The sequence below is a fragment of the Portunus trituberculatus genome, chromosome 33 (genome assembly GCF_017591435.1).
Source record: "Portunus trituberculatus isolate SZX2019 chromosome 33, ASM1759143v1, whole genome shotgun sequence".
NCBI lineage: Eukaryota > Metazoa > Arthropoda > Malacostraca > Decapoda > Portunidae > Portunus > Portunus trituberculatus.
This window is the reverse complement of record NC_059287.1, coordinates 3,674,226-3,680,489: the sequence shown is the minus strand read 5'-3', so window position 1 is coordinate 3,680,489 and position 6,264 is coordinate 3,674,226. Positions and strand designations below refer to the sequence as shown.

The 6,264-nt window shown below is 41.3% G+C and overlaps 1 non-coding gene across 1 annotated transcript; it reads right to left on the bottom strand.

The window, feature by feature from the left end:
• Nucleotides 1–5,716: 5,716 nt before the first annotated feature.
• Nucleotides 5,717–5,789, bottom strand: Trnaf-gaa. Its single transcript has one exon. It is a non-coding gene; the product is annotated as a tRNA-Phe (tRNA).
• Between the last annotated feature and the right edge of the window lie 475 nt (nucleotides 5,790–6,264).

Genomic DNA, 6,264 nt, shown 5'->3' with positions numbered 1-6,264 from the left:
AGAGAGAGAGAGAGAGAGAGAGAGAGAGAGAGAGAGAGAGAGAATTTTCTTTTTTCCATGGTACAAAACTAAATAACATACTTCACCACAAAAACTCTGTAAAATAGTGAGGGATTATTGGGGAAGATATCAAGCACTAAAAGAGTTAAAAAAAATTTTCTCTTGTTTCTCTGAAGTTGTGATTATTTGATTTTTATTTGTGTCTTTCACAGTGTCACTTTATGAACCTCCACTTTTTCCAGTATTTTTTTTTTCACTCATTATTCTCTTTTGTAAGTATTTCAGTGATTGTTCCTCTCATTCTCTTTTTTTCCCCGTTAATTTATTTTTTATGCATTATTCACTCGCTTATAATTAATTTTATGCCTCACTTTCTCGTCTTCTCATTCTCCATCCTTTTATCTCTTTCGCTTTTCACTAATTACCTACTCCATGGTTCTTCTCTCCCTCTTTCCATCTCTTTCATCCCTCTTTCTCTTTTTCCTTTATTTACCCATGTCCTCCTCCTCCTCTCTTTTTAATTTTCTCATTGAGCTTCTCTTCCTCTCTCCCCTTCTCCTTTCCTGCATCTTTAGTAAGGCTCTTTCTGCCCAAGTTCTTTTTACCTCCTCCTCTGACCCTCATCATCTTCTTTTAATTCACTTTGTATGTCCAGTTTCATATTTTTCATTTCGTCTCTCTCTCTCTCTCTCTCTCTCTCTCTCTCTCTCTCTCTCTCTCTCTCTCTCTCTCTCTCTCTCTCTCTCTCTCTCTCTCTCTCTCTCTCTCTCTCTCTCTCTCTCTCTTCTCTGTTCTCTCTTTCCTTTTCTACTTCCTTCTCTGTTTCTTATTTCTTTTCTCCGTATTTTTTCATCTTAATTTTTCTTTAATCTTTTTTTATTGTTTTTATTCGTCTTCTTTGATTTTTTATTTCCTTTTTCTTCTCTTCTTCCATCGCTTTCGTTATTTTTCTCAGTTTTGTTCATTATTTTCTCTCCTTCAGTATCTTTTTCTATCTTTTCCATCTGATTTATCTTTTTGATGTGGTCCCTTTCATCCCTTTCCTTGTTTTTTTTCCACCTCCCTCTGTCTTCATTTTCGTCCTCTTTATTTTTCACCGTATGTTTTAGTTCCTTGCTTCCTTTTCCTTGTTTTTCTATTCCCTCTCCCTCTTTATCTTCTTTTGCATTCTCTTTTTTTTTCCTCCGTCCTTTTTATTGTTCAGAGTTACCGTTTCTTTCCAATTGTTTTTCTGTTACTCATTCTTTTTTCTAATTTTTCGTCTTTATTTTCCCTTCGCCTTTTATTAATCTGGCACTTTTCCACCTTTCAGCTTTCCCAATCTTTTTTTTATTTCATCATGTCCAATTTCATGTTTTTTTCCCTCCATAAACTTTATAACCTTTACTTTAGGCATAATTTTTCAATTCAGTTTGGTCATTTTTCTATTTCGTTCTCTCTCTTTACACAAATTTCTTCACCATTATCCTTGTAAAACCAACCAGTGATCCATTTCCTATCATCCCCATTTACTTTTCCATTATTTGCCTTCCCTTTTCATCTCCCTTTTCGTGTATTGCTCCCTTACCTTCATCCTTTTCATCCTGTCCGTGTCCCTTCCTCTCAAACCTCCCTCTTCTCTGTGTTTTTATCCCTTTCTTCTGCAGGAGAGGCGCTTGTTTATTCAGAGCCTCATTATTGGGCGAGGTGAGGCTGGTATTCCTTCGCCTCTGTCCACACACCCAGCAGCGCTCACGGGAGGAAGAGTCGGGCCCGTCCATTTGGGTTTTGAGAGGCAGGACTGAGTCGATATCTGGGCCACGAGTCAGAAAGGATGGGAGAGGGATTGGGAAAAGCCTGCAACTCACACTGACGAAAAGTTTGCTTGAGAGAGAGAGAGAGGGAGGGAGGGAGAGGGAGAGAGGGAGAGAGGGAAGGTAATTTTGCGTGCATTACTTGTTATGCTAAAGATTTTTCCGGACATCTTACTGATATTTTTTTTCATTGTGGTTGTGATATGTAAATGTATTCGTATTGTAAGCAACACACACACACACACACACACACACACACACACACACACACACACACACACACACACACACACACACACACACACACACACACACACACACACACACACACACACACACACACACTGGCTTCACAAGCCAGAGGACCGGGGTTCGATTCTCCGGCCGGGTGGAGATATTTGGGTGTCTCCTTCACGTGTAGGTGCTGTTCACCTAGCAGTGAGTAGGTACGGGATGTAAATCGAGGAGTTGTGACCTTGTTGTCCCGGTGTGTGGTGTGTGCCTGGTCTCAGACCTATCCCAAGATCGGAAATAATGAGCTCTGAGCTCGTTCCGTAGGGTAACGTCTGGCTGTCTCGTCAGAGACTGCAGAAAATCAAACAGTGAAACACACACACACATACCCAGAGAGAGAGAGAGAGAGAGAGAGAGAGAGAGAGAGAGAGAGAGAGAGAGAGAGAGAGAGAGAAAGTTTTCTAGTTCTTCTTTTTCGAATGTCTTTTTCTTTTCGCAAGACTTCATGAGGGAAACATGAGGACAGCTGAGGGAAGGCCAGCTGTGAGGGCCGCTGGAGGGGGAGGGGGAAAGGGAACCCTGCTTGCCTTGAGAGAGAGAGAGAGAGAGAGAGAGAGAGAGAGAGAGAGAGAGAGAGAGAGAGAGAGAGAGAGAGAGAGAGAGAGAGAGAGTGTATCGCAGTTAAACGTTTATGAAGTATGAATGGCAGTTCCAGTACATAATAGATATTTAACTTATGATATCGACAAATATTGCTGCGTTGTGTTTCATGTAATAATTGAATGAACGTAAGCTTGTTGGGATTATTTCTTTGTTGCACAGCCGGGTAACGTGACCTCGGCGCGGTGAGATTCAGGATTGCCTGTTCAGTAAATACTCGGCCATTATCTCTCATGATATTATTATTGCAATTCCAGTAAAGCCATCCGTCACAATGGGCAGTTTGCGGTAATTGGGTCGTCACTTACAAAGGCTGATCCTGTTTTGTTTCTGTAATCTGTCCTGCCAACTCGGAGAGGAAAAAATGACCCTTTTGGAAAACAAAACCTGCAGTGTGCGGTGACTTACCACTGAATCTCCCTCTGGCCGCTGCTCTACTCATCTCTAGTACCAGTATATCTTAAAAATAAAAGAAAATACAGTTTTGACCAAAGAGGATTAATTTATTGTTAACTCCACTAGATCCTCCAGGTGGACGAAGTATTCAACAACATATTTACTTAATAGTGATTTCAGACCAATATTTATTAACCCCTTCAGTTCTGACACGCATTTTTTCCGTGATTTTAAGTTGTGATTAGACGATTTTATTTGAATTATGAAGGGTCTGTGGAGGTCAAAAGAGTGATGGCCAGTCTTTGCTATTTCAATCCCCACATAAGTTTCCGAAGCCATGTAAAATAACTACACACTTACCAGAATGAATATGGAAACGCGGCACAGTACTGAAAAAGTTAAAGAATACAAAAAGACATATTACTATCTTACAAAAGAAAAGATTAACTTGTTTACCATGGTAACTTTTGACTGATAATTCAATACTGGACTCTGTATGAATAGTGATGAGGTGTTTATGCAGCCATCGTGTCCACCGCTGCGCTGCACGTGGCTGTGCGTGGGCTAGCCTTGGGAATGTAACCTTTGTGTTCTGTATACCTCTAATTGCCTTGTGACCCTGGAGAGAGATAGATGAATAGATAGATAGATAGATAGATAGATAGATAAATAGATAGATAGATAGATAGATAGATAGATAGAGAGAGAGAGAGAGAGAGAGAGAGAGAGAGAGAGAGAGAGAGAGAGAGAGAGAGAGAGAGAGAGAGAGAGAGACAGACAGACAAACAGATAAATAGATAGATAGATAGATTAGAGAGAGAGAGAGAGAGAGAGAGAGAGAGAGAGAGAGAGAGAGAGAGAGATAATAGATAGATAGATAGATAGATAGATAGATAGATAGATAGATGAAAGAGAGAAACAGATAAATAGATAGATAGATAGATAGATAGATAGATAGATGAGAGCGAGCGAGCGAGAGAGAGAGAGAGAGAGAGAGAGAGAGAGAGAGAGAGAGAGAGAGAGAGAGAGAGAGAGAGAGAGAGAGAGAGAGAGAGACCGTCCATTTCTCTTTGCTCACACACACACACACACACACACACACACACACACACACACACACACACACACACACACACACACACACACACACACACACACACACACACACACACACACACGAAGACAAAGATTTCATCACAGAACATAAGAGGCACCGAGTGAGTTAAAAGAAAAGGAATGAGAGAGAGAGAGAGAGAGAGAGAGAGAGAGAGAGAGAGAGAGAGAGAGAGAGAGAGAGAGAGAGAGAAAACTAGTGGGAGAAAGCAAGTTGTGAGAGTGAGGAAGGAGAGAATGGAGAGCAGGAAAGGTGTCCCTCGAGACTGTAGTAGTGGTGGTGGTGGTGGTGGTGGTGGTGAGTGGGTGTGTTCCTTGTGTTGCGAATTTGCTCCCTGAGGTGTAGCAAGATGAGGACGATGCAAGAAGGTGATTTATGGGACGGGAAACCTTACTGCAGTGCGGGGATGGAGAGAGAGAGAGAGAGAGAGAGAGAGAGAGAGAGAGAGAGAGAGAGAGAGAGAGAGAGAGAGAGGCGGGCGGGTTTGCAGTAATGTAAAATGGTATAAATAGATGAGTGGTGTGTTATTTTAATGAAGAAAACTGAGCAGGAGTAAATGAGAAAGAAGGAACACACACACACACACACACACACACACACACACACACACACACACACACACACACACACACACACACACACACACACACACACACACACACACACACACAGAGAGAGAGAGAGAGAGAGAGAGAGAGAGAGAGAGAGAGAGAGAGAGAGAGAGACACACACACACACACACACACACACACACACACACACACACACACACACACACACACACACACACACACACACACACACACACACACACACACACACACACGAAAATCAACAAAATTTACACCAACTATCTAATTAATACAAGCACGGCACTTTTTTTTATCCTCCAATCAAAAGAACACAATCATACTTGCTGCTGGTGACGTAAATTGCCCTATGATGAAAAAGTTACCCCCTTCGGCGCCGGGGAGAGATCATTGAAAGCTCATTGGATTAAAAGCTGCGTGTTTGTCATCGGTTAATCTGCAAGTGATCAGTGTTATGGTATTGAACACTATACCTTATTTTAGTGAGGGAAAGAACGCGTCTCCATTTCTGATTTTTTTTTTTTTTTATATATATATATATATTTGATAGATTATTCATTATTGTATATTTATTTGTTTATTTATACATCTATTTTTTTTTTTTGTGTGTGTGTGTGTGTGTGTGTGTGTGATTATTGCCATCCCACGCGCACACTTGTTGATTATTTCCCGGCTTGTTGTTGTTATTATTGTTGTTGAAGATGTATTACTAAATTTCATACTCTTTTATCCATATGTATATATATTTACTCTCTCTCTCTCTCTCTCTCTCTCTCTCTCTCTCTCTCTCTCTCTCTCTCTCTCTCTCTCTCTCTCTCTCTCTCTCTCTCTCTCTCTCTCTCTCTCTCCTCTCCCTCTTCCCCTCCTCTCCTCCCCCTCCCTCCCTCCTCCCTCCCTCCCTCCCTCCGTTACATAAAAACAGTAAGTGTTGCCCAGACCCGGGATCGAACCGGGGACCTTTAGATCTTCAGTCTAACGCTCTCCCAACTGAGCTATCTAGGCACGTGGGACTGAAGGGTTGCTGGTTTATATTTGTCCACATCACGGCCTGTTGCCACCGCCGCCTCCACCAACACTGCAGCCGCTGTCTCCCCCCTCTCTACCACCATCACCATCTTTACCACTGCCACTACCCACTTCACCATCATCACCATTAAACCACCACTATACTAATATCAGTGTTATTTTACTACTTTTTATATTATCATTATTATTATTATTATTATTATTATTATTATTATTATTATTATTATTATTATTATTACTACTGCTACTACTACTACTACTACTACTACTACTACTACTACTACTACTACTTCAGGTTATCTCATTTACCACTCAGATAATCAAACTGATAAACAACGAGAGAGAGAGAGAGAGAGAGAGAGAGAGAGAGAGAGAGAGAGAGAGAGAGAGAGAGTGTGAGTGAGTAAGCAAATAGACGCCCAGGGAAAGCAAGACACTTTTAGGTTCATTT